This window comes from Sinocyclocheilus grahami, unplaced genomic scaffold (genome assembly GCF_001515645.1).
Source record: "Sinocyclocheilus grahami isolate Dianchi unplaced genomic scaffold, SAMN03320097.WGS_v1.1 scaffold358.1, whole genome shotgun sequence".
NCBI lineage: Eukaryota > Metazoa > Chordata > Actinopteri > Cypriniformes > Cyprinidae > Sinocyclocheilus > Sinocyclocheilus grahami.
In genome coordinates this window covers 391,356-410,433 of record NW_015505537.1, presented here as the reverse complement: position 1 = coordinate 410,433, position 19,078 = coordinate 391,356, and the positions used below count along the sequence as shown (strand labels likewise).

The 19,078-nt window shown below is 39.1% G+C and overlaps 1 long non-coding RNA gene across 1 annotated transcript in view; it reads right to left on the bottom strand.

Annotated features, from left to right (window-relative positions):
* Nucleotides 1–1,914: 1,914 nt before the first annotated feature.
* The window catches only part of LOC107548929 (uncharacterized), a 19,354-nt gene continuing 2,190 nt past the window's right edge, over nucleotides 1,915–19,078 (bottom strand). The window contains exons 2-3 of the long non-coding RNA XR_001604508.1: nucleotides 9,409–9,411; nucleotides 1,915–1,987 (exon numbers count right to left, since the gene is read on the bottom strand). This is a non-coding gene — a long non-coding RNA (uncharacterized lncRNA). The remainder of the gene's footprint in view (nucleotides 1,988–9,408; nucleotides 9,412–19,078) is intronic.

Here is a 19,078-nt window from a genome sequence, read left to right as displayed (position 1 = left end):
ATAACTGAAAATGTTTACTTTGTTATTTAGTGCACATCTGTGAACAAATTATTTTCATCATTTTGCATACTGTTGGGCCTTTGCAGTTTATGGTAATCTTAATACATTTATGCATACATAATGTTTAATTTTAAAAACGTTTTGTCCGCTGCTTTTGAACAATTAATAATTTTGTTTCCGTCTTGAGTTGCTACTTCATGGCCAATGTGAAGTCCTGAAGCAAAACTTGGTCTTCGTCAGCATCACATGTACCATGCTAATAAAGACAAATGAACACGCAGCTCTTATTGAAATGAGACATATTCAACACTCTCTCACCTTCCTATGAGAAAGTTAATCAATCTGCTAACACAGCAACTCACTCATTAAGCACAAAACAGCCTGCTTAATGAAGGAGCTGGAGTTCAGAGAAAAGTGTCATCAAGGGCACATCAGCTGGTCGTCACCTGACCAGCACCTTCTGATTGTCTTAATATATCCAGACCGGAAGACCTCACACCTGATCACTCATAAATCCACCTCATACATTTTTATGGCATGTTCACATTCCTCTCTTTCCTTCTTTATCTCTCTCTATCTCGCTCTCTCTCTCTATCTCAGCAGCCCTAGTAATGGGCTACATCAATCCTTTCTTGCCTTCGAATAGAAATGTAAATTTCTGTCTGCCTATTAATTTCTGTTAACCCAGGAGGCGTTGTGCTCATTAATCGTGACCAGGGGCAGGGCTCCTCGATAGCTGCGAGTGATGAACCGCACAGTGTGAGGGCAGATGGGGGGGGTCCAGATAACTGAGGACTACATATGTACAGATGACAGGCCGCTTCAGCACAGAGGACCAGTGACGACAGCTGGAGCAGCAGGAAGCACTACACAGGCTTTAAAGTTTCAAGCACCACAGAGAACAAGGCCGATATGTTGTAAAGTTGAATGACAAATATCAGTTTTACTTTTTTTTTATTAGGACATTAGTGTAGACTGATGAGGCATCTTGTGTGTAATAGCTGGTGGGACTCTCAAAAAAAATGTGACCCTGGAGCACAAAAGCAGTGTTAAGTCGCTGGGGTATATTTGTAGCAATAGCCAAAAATACACTGTATGGGTCAAAATTATCGATTTTTCTTATATGACAAAAATCATTAGGATATTAAGTAAAGATCATGTTCCATGAAGATATTTTGTAAATTTCCTACCATAAATACATAAAAACTTAATTTTTGATTAGTAATATGCATTGCTAAGAACTTCATTTGGACAAGTTTAAAGGCGATTTTCTCAATATTTAGATTTTTTTGCACCCTCAGATTCCAGATTTTCAAATAGTTGTATCTCGGCCAAATATTGTCCTATCCTAACAAACCATATATCAATGGAAAGCGTATTTATTCAGCTCCCGAATGACTGGTTTTGTGGTCCACGGTCACAAATGTGATACTGGTTGTGGTTGAAAAAACTTTATTATGTATATTTATTTTATGTATTTATTTTAATTTTATGCAACTTATTTTAATGTTTTAAAATTAAAACGTACATTTTTATTTTAGATAATTTTTTAATGTATTATTTGCACTAAGCCTGGTCCTGTATACTATGAATATTGTTGGCTCTGTGACAAATTGCTTATGCTCCTCTATTGTAAGTCACTTTGGAAAAAAGCATCTGCTAAAATGCGTAAATGTAAATTAACGTGTTAATTTAGCAACCCTAAAAAATTATTTTTGCCCACTTTAGTGATTTCATTATGCACATGCATTTTCAGCATTATTTTAGTATTATTTATACACTATTTATATTTTTATATGCTAGCTTTAATGCATAATTTGAATTGGCTATTATTTTTTATATTTTTTGTTTTATATTATTTTTTATAATTTTTTAGTGATGTTATGTGCTTTTGTCATAGTTTTTGTTTACTATCCTCTGGTGCTCCTCATTTGGGAGTCACACTTGTGATCTTCACGGTCAAAAGTGACGGGACACCGAAAATTTACTTGTGAAAAGTCTTGGACGCTGTTTACACCTGTATTTAGTGTTGACTCTTTGTGATCGGACTCGAGATTGTTAATGCCAGTTGTAAATGGGCCAAACACTCGTTTTTATTACAAGCATTCATCAAGCACATTCTCGAACGCTCCTTAAACAAATGATTAGTATCAAACACTCGGTTAGAACATGTAATGGGAAACGTTTAGCCTTTTTCTAGCAGTGCAACAACACCAGCAGGGGGCTAATAGAGCCAAAGCCTTTATGACTGCATTCGGTATAATCTTGCTTGTGAAATCACATGATGAAAAGCATCGTTTTAATGTCGTGGATATTAACAAACCACTGTCTCTCCATTTTTAACTTGATGGTCCACCAGCAAATTCGTAAACCCAACAGCACAATTCAGAGACTAAATCAGAACAAGGCAGATGCCCAATTCACTTTCCAGAACATTTTCCCACACAATTACCGAAACCCAAGATGTGATGACTGCTAAAGTAGCTCATATTTCCGATCCAATTCCGAGAGCCTCTTTCTCTCCCTCTATGAAATCAGGCTGGGAGAGAGAATCTGAATTGAGTTTTGATATTTGTGCCAGAGAACTGATCCGCAGATGACACCCACAGCACACAAAAGCCATTCCAGCTTAACAAAGACAGACCCACGGCTCTTCTTGTCTAGCGCTGTCCGACAGGATACAGCATGCCATATACTCTGCCACTCACCACGCTCGGCCAGCGCAGATTCAAGTGGATGAGCAATATGATCTGCAGAGTTTGGCCTTCATTTGCAAGGGGATTTGTGAAGGCGTTTTAACTTTAAACCATCGCTCCTGGACAAAATATGTGTTCATAATAATGCATCCTCCAGTGGAAAAAAAAGGTCCATCCCCTGTTGCCTTCTCGCATCTATTTGTTGAGATCTGTTTACACTTATGTTTGATCTGTGCATATTCTTCTCTTGATTCAGACAAGATTACTTTTTCACTGGAGAAAGCAACAGCATGGATAGAGGTATTTTAGCCAGAAGCACTGTAGAGGATCCAATGGTGAGCAAGTAATGTACAGTAATGCTACATTTCTCCAAATCCGATGAAGAAACAAACTAATCTACATCTTGGATGGCCTATGGATGAGTACATTTGTAGCACATTTTCATTTGGGTTGAACTATTCCGTTAAAGAAATCTCTAAAGTCAGAATCTGAATGTTACGCAGTCATCTTGACTGCCTCGTCATGTGTACGTGACCTTGAACATTGACGCTTGTGTATGTGGGCATCTATCTCTGTTGTGCATGAGTTTGCAATGCTATTCAGTTGAGTGTCTGTATACAGTACTGTTAGGCCGTGGAACTTTTACCTATGTATAGGATGCAAATATATATTTAAATAGACACATTTGACCAATGGATACATTTAAATCAATTTACTGTACACTCTCAGAAAAAAAGGTACAAAAGCTGTCACTGGGGCGGTACCTTTTCAAAAGGCACACCTTTGTACCTAAACAGTCCATGTTAGCACCTTAAAGGTACATATTAGTACCTAAAGTGTACATATTAGTTCCTAAAAGGTACAAAAATGTGCCTTTTGAAAAGGCACTGCCCCAGTGACAGCTTTTGTACCTTTTTTTCTGAGAGCGTATATATGCATGCATTCTTCACAATTGTTACAATACAGCAATGCCGTTTGTTTAGAAATACATAGAGTTAAGAGGATGATTTATTTTTTTATGATGCACAGGTCTTCTTTTTTTTTTGCCATGAATAAAATCTAGGAGCCAATCACATGGAAAAAACACCGAAAATAATAATGATAAAATGAAATCTGAAAAATCAAGCTTGGGAATCTGAACTCTCACAGGTGATGTTTTCTGATTTTCTCAAGTTTAATCAGGTTGTGATCTTCTGATATGAGTTCTATTGTTGTTCAGCTGGAGCGGCCCAGTTCAGGGCTCTCTTTCAGCCTTTTGATTGATTGAACGGAGTTTGTTTTAACAGAACATATAAAAGTGACAGAAAGCGCTTTTAAAAGCCTCTGACTGTGTAAACTTGTGGACATATTTATGTGACAAACTTTCCCGTTGAAAGCCTTGCTGTGGACAGCCTTGAGTAAATTTCTTTTACATTTTATTCTGCTGTGCATTCTGTGGCTTTCTTACTCCCTCTTGTGGCCCAGTTCAATCCAGACTTCTCAAAATGAGTTTTATTTTTACAGGCGCCTTGTTTTGTAGACACAATTTTGTTTCCGTTGTATTTTTCTGAAAGGCCATTCTCACTGAATTCTAATGTTTGGCTCCGGCTGAATTTATTCTCGCAGGCACCTAACATTTAATCACAGGATTATTGGAAAGAGCCATGTTCAAACAGTCATACACCAGTGGAAACCAGCAAACACAGACGCACACCAGTGAAGCGTGTCCGATTTCACCCTAATCTCCTCCTCATCTTTGCTCATTCTCTTCTACGACCTTTCATGCTTGGCTATATTATGTCACACACACTTTTGATACAAAGCAAACACACATCTATCACCAAAACAGAACTAAATACTCATTGATTGGATCCTTTCACAGAATCATTCCTTTGGCACCAAAACAGATCATCTCTCACCTAATACCTTCTTGTTTCCACAATGCTGCTGCTTTACAGAAACCACAGAATGAGAATGAGGCAGCAGAGGAGAAGCTTAATGTGTCCCCGCGGGTCACAGGTGACTGATTCTGCCAAGCAGGACATGCTCTTGGATTCACCTCAGGTAGTCCCTACCAATATTTCTTGCGGTCATGGTTGTGACTGAATGTAATAATGTCCCATGTTTTCATCTGTAAAATGAAATTATTTCCCTTCGTAAATAAAAATAACAGTTACCGGTGACATTTATGCACAGCTGCGCGTTTTTGATATAATACTTGTTTGTAGTGCTTGTAGTCAACTTGGAAGGCTAATTCTCCCTCAAAAAAAGCGTACTATTATTACAGTTAATGGCAAAAAGAATGTGTGGACATTTAAACTGATATTTTCTACTGAAACAGAAAATATCAGGCTTGAAACCTTTCTCTTTTTTTTCTTTTTGGTGAAAATACTTTTTGTTATTTTTTATTTTTATTAAAATATAATATTAAAATAAAAAAAATTGTATTTTTCTGTTATTTTTACTTTTTACATATGTCTATATAGTTTTTATATATAATTTATATATAATTTATCATTTCTATTTTAGTTTGAGTTTGAATTATTTTATTATAATAATTATTATAATAATAATTATTATAAGCTCGCCAATCACACGGGGGTCAGATTCTGACCTTTCCTTCCCCTGCCCAGTGCTGGACTTGTTGGCTTCGTGCCTCAAATTGACACCTAAATGGTTTTGTATAACGGCACTTACATTGATTACAGCCATATTTCCTCTAGAGCTTCTCAGCCAGAGGAGAATCTCACATTCAATTACAGAAAACTTGTTTCATTGATTTTTCGTTTGGTGCTCACAGCTGCGAGTTAGAGTGCAAACGCGTATGTTAGTGAATGTCTGCTGAAGCGTCCCTTGCTGTCCTTGAGACCCGGGAAAGCTTCTATTCTGCCATTAACAAACATTGGATCTCGGGTTCACCTGTGAAATGCGCTCTGGGTAATTTACTCAATGAGTATTGAGCGGCTGAAGATATGGACACTGCAGTCATCTCCCGTTCATCAGTTCATCTGTCCGCAGTGCTCAGTCAAGTATAGTAGATATTAGACTCAGTGTGTTCATTCAGACAATGTAGTCTGATTCTTTCAGTGCACGATGGAGAAGTCTTGCTACACAATTTTTTTGAGTCTTTAAAATACAAGGCTCATTCATACGTGAATCAGACTACACAGGGCTGCGTTTCCCAAAAGCATCGAAAGCCTACGTTGATCATAGCTCCATTGGTTTCTACGATGTACTTAAGCTTACGATGCTTTTGGGAAACGCAGCACTGGTTGTGCTGTATTATTGTTTTTGTGTGCAACCAGACAAAGCAATAGAGCGATATGCTTTATCTCCATTGTCTTTGTATTATTTTGTTGTACTCCTTTAAGTTTCTTATTACAGTCGATTTCGAGCGCAAACTCACAATTTGGGTATTGATTTAATAATTAAAAAAACACCAGATTGCTGTACTATTTAGTTCTAGTACACTGCTGGTTCGAAACAGTACCAGATTAGGGTTCTTCAGCTTGCAACAATAGCAGAACACTTTTTATAAGGTTCCATAATAAAGAACTATGTTTTGGAAGTGCTACAGTGTGTGGACTTTAATGGTGTTATGAAGAACCTTTTAAATAATATTTAATTATTATTAGTTTTTGTATGTTTCATTTATGTTAGGTTCCCCTTCATTTATGTTAGGTTCCCCCCCTAATATATAGGCTCTAATAGGGATATATTATTGAAAATGACAGCAAGCCATTTCAATTAGGTGCATCTATTTTTATTGAAAATGTTTAAAAAGCGGGAATAAAGAACCATATTTTCTAACACAAAGAGCCATTTCAGCATTAATAATCATTCGATTCTAAATAGACGTGTATCCAACTGTATAAGGAGTCCAACCACTCCCATTGGTTGGTGCCATGTCCTCATTTGCATATACACTTAACCTCTGCTCAACCATGTTGCATCATTCACCAGAACAGCTCAAATCGCCTCTTGAAAATTAATGATTTCCGGTCACTTTGTTGCTGCAAATCACAAATCACCTCTTAAGAGTTACATACATCTTTCAACTGAGCGCAATTTTGATTCTGATACGCCGTTGCCATCACCATGTGGCGATCTGTGAAAGAATATCCTGGCCTCATTCTGTTCCACATTGAAATGGTTCTGATTTCTCTGCTGTGAGATAAAGACATTTGAATAATGATACAACATTATTGTATATCCATGCGGCCACAGATCTTTCCATAGAATTCTCGGCAACAGATTCCAAATCTGCTTTGGCCATGTCGTATTAGCATACAAATACAGAAAAACCTTGCATGCCGGTGAAATATAATCTCAAAGAAATGTATTCCCTTGCTATAGTTCGATAGCGGAACGCTAACATGGTTTTGATTGAATTTTTGACTTACAGCATACGTCTACACTGGTGAACAACAGCCTCTATTCATCCAAAGAGAAATCAGTGAAGTTACATGGCTCAGGAAGTAGGAAGCGCTGGAGCAATCAGCAAAGGTAATCGGAAAGTGCTCTGTGGCTGTATGGTTTTAAAACATTGCTATTAGTCTTCAGGTCAGACCCGTGCTGAAATACTGCAGGGTGAGTTTGAGCCCAGATGCAGTCGGAATGATTTACCTCCCGTCGCTTGCGTTTCACCAGAGGTTACAGCTACTCCGCAGAGCATGAACAACGCTCAAGCCAAGTGAAGGAAAAGAATGACAGAGATGGATAAAGGAGGTCAAAAACAAGAGAGAGACTTTTCCCCACACCTGGTCTCCCCATTTGTCCCTCAGGATACGGACAGATATCCATTCAAGCAGAGATATAACAACGAAGTGATAAACAAATACTGAAAAATGGCACATGCTAAATCCAGCGTGTCTCGAGAGCTCAAGAGTTGAGGGCATATTAAGTGACAAGTTACCAAGAAGTTCAAACTAAAGTTTGCCGGGGTGAAGTAGGAACAGTTGATCTGGGAATAAGATGGAAGACCAATTGGCTTTGGCGGATAGCATGAACTGGCTACTGCAGTGTTGATTCTGTTCACATGTTCGATTCCAATCAAAGCCTCTGTTTGTTCGGGTCATTGTTAGCTGCTCTCTTATGGCTTTGAGGGCTTTGTTGAGTTGAGTGAACACTTATAAAAACACATCAACATCTCTGTGTCAAAAAAGAAAGCATGTTTGGAACTAAATGAGGCTGAGTAAATGGTGCCCTCAGCTTTGATTCATGGTTTGACTGTGAAAAGAATCACGACTTAACTGATATTTTTATGCCTGCAGCCATCCAGTGCTGCCTCAGGTTAAAGAGTTAGCAGGTTTGGCTGCTCTTGATAAGGAGCATGAGCAGAGAGAAAGATAAATGATCCATCAGACAGAGAGGTCACATTGGCCACACTGTCTCCCACTGTCAATCAATTGATCTTCTATACTAGCACCGCCCTTCCCCACCCCTCTCATGCATTATTCATGATGTGGCAATGGATTTGAATCAAGCCACTAATTATTTATACAAGGCAGACACTACAGCTTAACAACTCGTCTGGATGAGATAAATTATCCTGTTCCCTCACTAACATATGCTCTTACCCTCATCTGTTGGCCAAAACTGCTTGTGCCACACTTACTCAACTGTGGCCATTTTATTATAACATATGGCCCGAGCTATTCTGCTATACAGATTCATCATCTAAAATAAATACATTTTAATATTGCTGGTGTATAAAGTGTTCAGACTGTCAATCGCAGCTGCTCGTGGCAGTTAGTGCTAAAACAACACACATGGGCATAAAAGTACTGTGTCTGAACATAGCAAACTACTACAACTTTTCAATTAACAATTGATTTTTTTGTGCACTCTAGTGTGTATTATATTCTCATGGTTTGTTAGACATATGAAAAAAATTATTAAAATGGCAATACTGTATTAAATACAAATCAGTATTAACATATAGAAAACATTCCTCAAGGGCATTAAGTGGTGTGGGAGAGAAAAACCTGGTTTCAGATCATCAGTCTGAAATATCCCCACTGGGACACACTGTAGCGTAATTTCCAAGCACTGGTCTCAGATCAGGGATTAAAGTGGCAAAGACAGGACGTTTTGATTGCAAGTTGTGCGAGTGAGGGCTGAAGATCTCCAGTGGGGATTGTGTAATGATAGAGGAGTCGCTGGGGACCGTACGGAGAAGAAATCCCCTCGCTCATATTAGCAAGCTAACAGCCTGATTATTCAGCACGTCTGCTGACTGACTTGGGTCACCTCATCGCTCTACCTGAGAGAAAGAGAAGGAAATAGAAGACAGATTCTCTTTTCATTTGTATTTGTGTCCTATCATGGATTGTAAAAAGAATAGTTGACATCCTGGTTGCTGAATGCTTGTTCTACAATCCATAGTATAGTAACAACTGTGACCATCGTCATTGCACAGCACCAGTGGCCTTTTTTGACCACTACATTTCATCTTCACAAACATTGCTTTCCATTGACAGCGCTGCTCAGTGCATTTGTTGGGGTTAAGGCTAGAAGGGATACAGCAAAAACTACTGGGTCTCACACTGTACAACAATAATTTCTGTTTTTGCATTATTGTAAGGGGTAGGTTTAGGGTTGGGGTAGGTGTAGGCGTTAATAAAACACAATCTAATATAGTGTGTGTGTGTGTGTGTGTGTGTTCATTTATAATTTTATGTTATTTAAATTTACATTAGTTATGAGGTAATGAATGAGAGGGGCAAACAACACTCTTTAGCTGTGACTGTATTCAAAGTATAGCTTGGCCTCTTGTGTCTTATTGCTCAGATAATAAAGAGGTGAGTGAGACCGCAGTGTTCAAACTCTACTCCATCACATCAGTCTTCTGCAGGTGTTTCTGTGGTCATTGCTGTACATAAATATATTCCTTCAGAAGGAACACAGCTGTTTTAAAAATCCTGAGAGCTTTAGTGTGGTTCATCTGGCCATCTGTATGTGATGTATAATAGCACTGATTCAGTCTGACTGCTGTCAGATTACGGCCCTGCAGCCAATGTTTTTAATAGACAAGACAATGCAGAATGAACAGGGTGTACAACATGACATTTTCTTCACACTTTGATTGATTGTGTGTGCGTTTGGGTCTGTTTGTTTGTTGTGGGCTGTGGAATCTGAGTGTTCATCAGAAATCCGCAACAACCCAGCAGAGGGTATAATTTACAATGATTGCATTTGAATACTCTCTGACACATGCTCCGTGACAATTCTCCTTCCTTTCTTTCTGCTCTTCATTCTTCCTCAATTGCTCTGTCTCACTCTTTTTCACTGAGCAGGTTGGGACAAGTGTATCGGCAGTCAGACAGATTGATTACTACCCCGGGGTTTTAGGGATTCATCGTGTAAATCAGCCGATATTGTCCATATGCAAAAACAATAAATAAATTCAGTGAGCTGTCACACAGATAATTCTGGGAATGTCAATTTACAGTTTTTCTCTTTAAAAAAAAAGTTAAATAAGTGTAGATTTTACTGTATAATTACATGAACTATTCTTGTATAAATGCAGAGTTCTTACATGAAACTCTAGATGGCGCAGTCCGATAGGTCTAACTCAATCTGACCTAATGACATCATTATCACATGGCACAGCTGATTGGTTCTCTCCTGTATCGGCAGCCAATTAACTCGCTGCTCAACATTCAAATATATGACTAGTGCTGTAGCAGTTGCAGCTTGCTTCACCCTTCACCTTCCCCAGCTCCACCTGTATAGATCTGCTATGAGGTGATTCATGTATGCTATATGGGGGTTATTTCATGTATGTTATATTTGCAGCAGCAATATGTCTTACATGCTCACAGCAGCATGTTGTGGATGTATTGGCAGTAGCATGTCTCGGTACTTGCTCTGCAGCAGCAGCGTCCTTAAATGAATTATATGAATAATAGTAATTATTAATAATGATACATTTATAATAAATATAAAAATTAAGTTTAAAAAAGTAATAGAATAAATACATAACAATAAATCAATTATTAAATAAATGGGAGAGACTGGTGCAAGTTGTCATGGAGACATTACATGACATGTCCCCATAGGCAGAGTTTCACTTTTATGCTTGGGGGGGCACCCACTGGCAGACGAGCCATGAACACTTTTTTATATGTTCTACATTTCATATATTTATATGAATATTTATACCATTAGCTACCTAATGCAGAAAAGCTGCCTCTTTTTCCGAATTGCGTAGATGACCACTGTCTTTCTTTCACTATCTCTTCTCTTCTGATAGTTTTTTCAGTCAAATCGTTCTCTATGTGCAGTAAAGAAAGATCTGAGAATATGTCCTGTGCCACTGAAGATCGGAGCCAGATTCTCCTCATAACTGAGAAACTTTCTGATGTAGCCGAACCAATGGGCAGCGTGAGTGCAAACTGCAGTAGTCTGAAAAACTTTGGATATTTGTCCTTCTGTAGCCTACTTCATCTTTAAGTCTCTCAAGAGTAATCGGCGAAGCAATCGCACATTTCACAAGATCCACTTCAGCTGTCACAAGCCGAGGGTGAATCTTAAGGCTTGCATACATGCTTAAACTGAATACTGCATCACATGCCACACTCAAGGCCATCGCTTCAAATCGCCTGTGCAATTCAGCCAGAAATGACTCAGCCCACCACATTTTTATTAGCGGGTTTATAAAAAAAAAAATTATATATATATATATTTGTTAACTTGCTAAAGTGGGAAAATAATGAAAACAGAGTCCTCTCATGTCCTCTCAAGTTGAGAATCATTCACGACTTGTGAGGATATGAGGCTTAAATAATTAATTTAGCCCAAAACGTACTTATTGTAACCACTAAAATAATAAGATAATACAAATAAAATGAGAAAATGTGAATTCTTTCATTTTTATATTTTATTCATAGCTCAGACAAAAGCTATGTCTGATCTCAAAAGCTTTTCCTTTCCTATCTTTAATTTTTACAAGCTTTAAATAATGCAAACAAAATGAAAAACTAAAATAAAAACATTAAAATGGTTGTTGAAAACAAAATTTTTGTAATTAACAAAAAATAATCAATGCAGTAGTCTAATAATCTTGACTGATGGTAATCATTGTTAAAATTGTTAATATGCTAAAACTGAAATGAAAAGAAATGAAAGCTAAATTGAAATTATATATATATGTCACGTTTGCTACTGTGAGGGAGCGAGGAGACGTGGAGTACATCAACAAGGAAACTTTAATAATATCAAGGGTGCCAGGATAACACACGTAGCAGAGGAGGTTGACATAAACAATACCGGAAAGAGAACTCAAAACAGGAAACACTTTAAATACACATGCCTAGAGAATGGGATGACGAGACCTGGAACTAATGAAACAATAATTAAACATTAGGGGAAACTGGGTCATGGAACACGTGGGGAACAAACACGGAACAGAGTCTGACATTATTCCCCCCTCCCGGGAAGGCGCGTCCTGCGCCGTAACCATTCCACCAGGGAGAGGGGGGGGGGCACCCTGGAGACTGGTGCAGGACTGGGACACGGGGAATACCTCCAGGGCGGATCAGGCAGTCCAGGGGGCCATGGCGGCACAGGAAGCTCAGGGGCCATGGCGGAGCAGGGAGCTCTGGGAGCCATGGCGGAGCAGGCAGTTCGGGGCACCATGGTGGAGCAGGCAGACTAGGAAGCCATGGCGGAGCAGGCAGTTCAGGAGGCCATGGCGGAACAGGCAGACTAGGAAGCCATGGCGGAGCAGGCAGTTCAGGAGGCAATGGCGGAGCAGACAGTTCAGGAGGCCATGGCGGAACAGGCAGACTAGGAAGCCATGGCGGAGCAGACAGTTCAGGAGGCCATGGCGGAACAGTGAGCTCGGGGAGCCTGGCCTCAGCACTCGGCCCGGCCTCCACAGATGGACCCCTACTACCCCCCAAAAAAATGCTTGGGGAGAATATAGTCTTTAGAGACCCTCCGTAGGCCTAACTCTGGAACTGTGGCCCTCCCTGGGCTAGACGTGGGGACTGGAGCCCTCCTTGGGCTGGACATGGGGACTGGAGCCCTCCTTGGGCTAAACTCGGGGACTGGAACCCTCTCTGGGCTAAACTCGGGGACAGGAGCCCTCTGTGGGCTAAACTCAGGAACAGGAGCCCTCTGTGGGCTAAACTTGGGGACAGGAGCCCTCACTGGGCTAAACTCGGGGACAGGAGCCCTCACTGGGCTAAGCTCGGGGACAAGGGCCCTCCGTGGGCTAAACTCAGGAACTGGAGCCCTCTTTGGGCTGGAGCCCACACTGGAGCGAGCTCTGGGGCTGGAGCGGACACTGGAGCAAGCTCTGGGGCTAGGATGAGGACGGAGAACAGTCTTTTTCTCCTCATCCTCCTCCTTTGGTTAGCGGTAACTGGCGCGGCTGGCAGGCTTGAGAGCTGAGCGGCCGGCGGGTTTGACTGAGGAACGGCCAGCTGGCTTGACTGAGGAGCGGCCGGCGGGCTTATCTGCTGAGCATCCAGCGGGCTAGTTCTGGCTCGGGGGTGTGACATGACATAGGACTGACAATAATAAATAAAAAGAAAACAGATAGAATAGAAAAAGAATAGAGCAAGCTTGTGTTAGAGGCCTTTTTTGCTTTTGATAATCAGAAGAAGTCAGAAAGTCAGAATTATAATTGTATAATAAATAAAAAGAAAACAAATAGAATTCAAAAAGATTAGAGAAGAAAGTGTTAGTTTTTATTTTTAAAGAAAACAATCAGTTAGTAAATAAATAGGGTGCAAGTCTAAAAAGGGCAATTTTTGTTGTTGTATTTAATAAAGAATAGAATTAGAATAGAGAGTGCAAGAGTTAGAGGGTCAAATAAAGATGGAAGATATGTGTTTTTAGTCGATTCTTGAAGATGGCTAAGGACTCAGCTGCTCGGACTGAGTTGGGCAGGTCAGTCCGAGAAAGTAATTGTGTGCCTCTTTGGGATGGCACAATAAAGAGCCGTTCACTTGCAGAACGCAAGCTTCTAGAGGACACATAAGTCTGAAGTAATGAATTTAAGTAAAGGGGTGCAGAGCCAGTGGTGGTTTTGTAGGCAAACATTAATGCCTTGAATTTTATGCGAGCAGCCATTGGTAGCCAGTGCAAACTGATAAACAGAGGTGTGATGTGCATTATTTTCGGCTCGTTAAAAATTAATCTTGCTGCCGCGTTCTGGATTAATTGTAAAGGTTTGATTGAACTGGCTGGAAGACTTGTCAAGAGAGCATTGCAATAGTCCAGCCCGGACAGAACAAGAGCTGTGAACAAGATGTTGTGACTTGGACACCTCACCTCTCCAAGATACCTTGAAGGACCTATCTGAGAGATAAGACTCAAACCACTAGAGTGCGGTTCCTGAGATGCCCTTTGCCAATAGGGTTGACAGGAGGATCTGGTGGTTAACCGTGTCAAAAGCAGCGGGCAGATCCAGCAAGATAAATACTGAAGATTTGGAATCCGCTCTTGCCAGTCTTAGGGCTTCAACAACTGAGAGCAAGGCAGTCTTGGTTGAACGTCCACTTCTGAAACCAGACTGGTTGCTGTAGAGGAGGTTGTTCTGTGTGAGAAAGGCAGAGACTTGGTTGAACACAGCTCGTTCAAGTGGTTTTGCAATGAAAGGAAGAAGGGAAACCGGTCTGTAGTGCTCTAAAAGAGATGGGTTAAGGGTGGGTTTCTTAAGTAGTGCGGTTATACGAGCCTGTCTAAATGCTGAGGGGAAAACACCAGTGTGAAGGGATGTGTTAATGATGTGAGTGAGTGCAGGTACAACTGCAGGAGAAATGGCTTGAAGAAGATGAGATGGAATAGGATCAAGCGGACAAGTAGTAAGACGAGTTTGGAGACTTCTGCCTCAGAGAGTGAAGAGAAGGATGTGAACGAGTCGTTAAGATGTGCTTGACAGATTGTGGTGTGGAAAATTGTGCACTGATGGTTTTAATTTTATGAAGAACGTGGCAAAGTCATCAGCTGTTAGAGTTGATGAAGGAGGGGGAGGAGGAAGACAAAGGAGGGAGGAAAATGTTTTAAAGAGCATGCGAGAGTTAGACGAATTGTTAATTTTGTTATGATAGTATAAAATATAAAAAATATACAGTATATATAGTTTGTGTTTAGTAGTTTGTGTTAAGTAGGATGCAGTTAAGTGCTCATGGAATAGATGAGTTTTCAGCTGTCTCTTGTACATGATCTAGCGTAACTGATTTAAAATGGTGCATATAAACACTGTTTGGTTTGTTGTGGTTATCTTGTGACGTTTTTTAACTGCTTTTTATGGCCAGTTTTCAGTTTTCCCTACTCAAAGTCTTTCTTTATCAAACAAAACAAATAGAATGTTCCTGAGCACAAAAAGCAGACTGTTTGTTTGTCTGTAGCTCAGTCTTGACACTCACTTAACATTCAGCAGAGCAGAGACTGATGGATTTAATTATGATTCTGTCCATGTGAGTGTGTGAATGATTTCTCAACATTCCAGAATGCAAATAGCAGGAAAGGAGGGAATTGTGCATGATGGGAATCAGGCAGAGAGAAAAGAACGAGTGTGGGGGTATTGCATGTCTAATTAGTTAGAAAGCGGTTTAAAAATGATAGTTTAACTGGTTTGTGGTATGAGAGCATATAGGCAGCCAAAAAATGACGAGAACAGGATGCATGACTCATGATGTGGGTGAGATGGGAACATCATTCTCCTTTCTAAAGAATATTATAGAAGTGCAACTGTCAGATTACCTGGCACTGTATGATACCAGGTACAAAACATGACAAATAGTCAGCAAATGAGCAAGAGGGTGGCTAACCGCACACTGATCCACTCAAGACTAAAAAGTCTACAAAAACATATTTTTAATTATTATAAATTGCATTGTGCAAAAGTGCAAAGTGCATGTGAGTCAGCAAAAGAAAGTGCTTAGAAAATGTAAAATGTAAATATATTGAGTTGTTTCTCAGCTCTTCTCAGCTAACTCGAACAACAGAATTGACAACTGCAACTATTGCAACTATATGTGTAATGAGAAAATTGAATCATTATTAATTAACTATAACAACTATGAAACTCTATACAAGTTGGCTACTCTTATATCATATTTTTATTTGGTTCTATTTATATAACAGGTAAGTAAGATTTACTCAGCTCATTTGATTTTATAAAGATTATTGCTCTGTTTTTGTCTGTATTTACTGTATTGCTTTGTAGTCATGCCAGTTTTTTTTTGTTTTTTTTCATGTTTTCTTTCTTTTGCTTATAGACTCCAGATGGAGCATTTGTTGCGTCTGACAGTGTGGTTTGTGCTCTAAAGTCTCATATGTGGGTTGTGTATTCTAAAGCTATATATTTAAATAATTGAACCCCAAAACCCCAACTTTGATTGATTTGTCTGGAGAACTCCATTTGTGTTTGTATGTTTTCAAGTGAGCAGTCTGGCTTTTCTAACAGCCAGATGACTGTGTTTTTGATGAATTGTCCAACAATCATTTGATTGACTGCTTCTTTTTTTGTTTTGTGGCAGTGTCACCATGTCAGTATTCTCAAAATACAAGCGCGGGTCCTGTCCTGATGGATCTCCAGGGAGGAAACCGTGTCAGAAAGCTGCCAGGCAGCCAAACAGGTGCTCGGTACAACCGTCAGTCCTCACAGACTTCCCCGCTGTTGTGTATTTATATACAGTTGACTCGAGAACCGCGTCCGCCCACCTTCCCCCTGTCTGTCTCTCAGATCCAAGATCTTATCAGCTGTTTGAAACTGAAGTGTTAGACTGCTGCCCGCACAGACTTTAAGTCCAGATAAGAGATATAGACATTTCAGATTAGTGCAGTCAGAGCTCGACAAAAGTCAAGTGCTTCTACCCAACAGAACACCAGGGCAAGTCTGTGAAGATGTGCTCCTGACAAAAAGCTTGTACATTGGGGTAAAACTGGCTATAGACCTTTTCAATTAAAGTTTCCTAAACACTTGTTTTGTCACTTTGCTGATCCGATCTGAATTATGTAGCTGATGAGAAACATTATATAAGAAATTAGAGGATAAGGTTTTTGATGATCTGTTTCTTACAAAAACACTGCGTTTTGCTACACAAGATGTTAATGGATGGACTGGAGTCGTGTGGATTATTGTGATGTTTTTATCAGCAGTTTGGACTCTAATTCTGACGGCACCCATTCACTGCAGAGGAGCCATTGGTGAGCAAGTGATGGAATGGTAAGTTTCCCCAAATCTCTTCCGATGAAAAAACAAACAATTTTAGATGGCCTGAGAGTGTGAGTGAGTTTTGTTTTTTCATTTTGGAGTGCTGAGAGCAAGTCGTGTTCTATTTGAACAGAAGCCACAATGAACAGAACAGCTTGAAAACAACAGTTCGTCTCCATCAAAGCAACAGTTAAATGCATATAATTATATACAATTAATTTTGTGTAGGAAAGAAATTCATCATGGAGAGCATTATGAATGTAAACGGGTGTTGATAACAGGGAGATGTTGGCTGTTCTTCTGTTTCAAGTAAATGATTTGAACATATAGCAATTGGTATGATCACACCTTGATGCCTAAATTAGACGGTAGTCCGTTCTGAACGATATCATAGCTAGCATGTCAGAATTTTCCAAGCCTAGTAATTATTATAACAGTGGTGTAATTTCCCCCAAGACATGCCAGGAAAAGTTACCAAATTTTTTCTGTAAGTATATTTTATTTTTTATTGACTCACAGTTTAGGATATTAATCAAATAACTGATGTAACAGACATAATGAAAATGTAGAATTTGAAAATAAATATGCTATATGTATTTTAAATGTTAAATGTTAAAAAAGCATTCTTTTAAAGTCACTAATTGTTGTCAATAATGTATTAAAGCAACAAACCACTTCAGTGCATTTGACCCTTAACAGGTTATTTTTTTTAGTTTAGGTTCTTTTGCACAATAATAAAATAAATACAATAAAAACAAAATACAGCTTAATATGTTTGCCAAGCAGTGTTATAGAATTCAACTGACATGCAGTGGCTGGTGTGCATGTTTATATTGCTATAGTTTTATGCTTTTCAGAACTTTTACAATTATAATATGATAGTTAAGATCATATAAAATGTGAATGTGAAAAACTGAATATGTGAAGTATTAATGTAGTCCTCCTCCATCTAGGAAGTTGCAGCTCTCATCAGTAAGTCAAGGAGGACAGCGGGGCCAGAGGCCACAGTGTCATTGTTTGTGCCAGTCTGAGGGACGCTGTTAATATATTTTACTCTTAAGCCTTTTCAACACCAGGATTTATATTGTATTAAAACCAGTCCTGACACACTAAGGTTGCTTCTCTCCCAGCTTCAACCTTGAGAGCAATGGCATTGTCCCTCTCCCACAGCTCTCTCGAGGGACAGACAAAAGAGGACGTAATAAGAGGAGTGAGAGGTGTAGATGGACTGCCATCATGTGGCCCTGCTGCCCACTGCTTCTGCAGAGAGAGAGGAGAAACTGACCCACAGACGCTCACCTTACACTGCATGGTGGGTAGTGCAGCGATGCTACCATATTTTACATTTACATTTAATCATTTAGCAGACGCTTTTATCCCAAGCGACTTACAAATGTGGACATTAGAAGCAATCAAAACAACAAAAGTCAAGTCACCTTTATTTATATAGTGCTTTATACAATACAGATTGTCAAAGCAGCTTTACAGTATTAAACAGGAAAATAGTGTGTCGAAAAAAAGGATTATAGTAAACACTTTCTAGTTAAAGTCAGTTTGCATTGATTCTGTGATGTCATCGTCCAGCTCAGTTCAGTATCTGTGCAGTCTAGTCGACAGTATTGACAGAAATCATCTCAGGTTACTTATGTAAAGTCTATTTGAGAAAACAAAAGGAAATAGAACAAATAGCTTTAAAACAATACGACATAGAACACCAGAAGTCATTGCTGCTCTCAGTGAGGACTTAAAGAATCAAAATTGGAGTGAGGTTTATGTAAGTAAAGATCCTAATAGTGCTTATGATGCTTTTTTGTCCATATTCATTGGAAAATATGAAAAACATTGTTTGTCTGAGAGGACTGTAAAAAAGCAAAAAAACGAGGATAAACCATGGATTACTAAGGGAATCGAGAAAGCATGCAAAAAGAAAAATGCATTATACAGGAAATTTATAGTAACTAGAACCAAACAAGTGGAAAATAAATATAAGATATATAAAAATGAATTAATAAGCATTATAAGATTGAGTAAAAAGGACTATTATAATAAGTTATTGGACAACCATAAGAATAACATACAAATAACATGGAAAGTACTTAATAGTATAATTAAAAAGAATACTGAAAAAGTAGATTACCCAACTTATTTTGTTAATGATGATAAATTAAGTATAAATAAAATGATTGACATTGTCAATGAATTTAATGAGTATTTTGTAAATATTGGG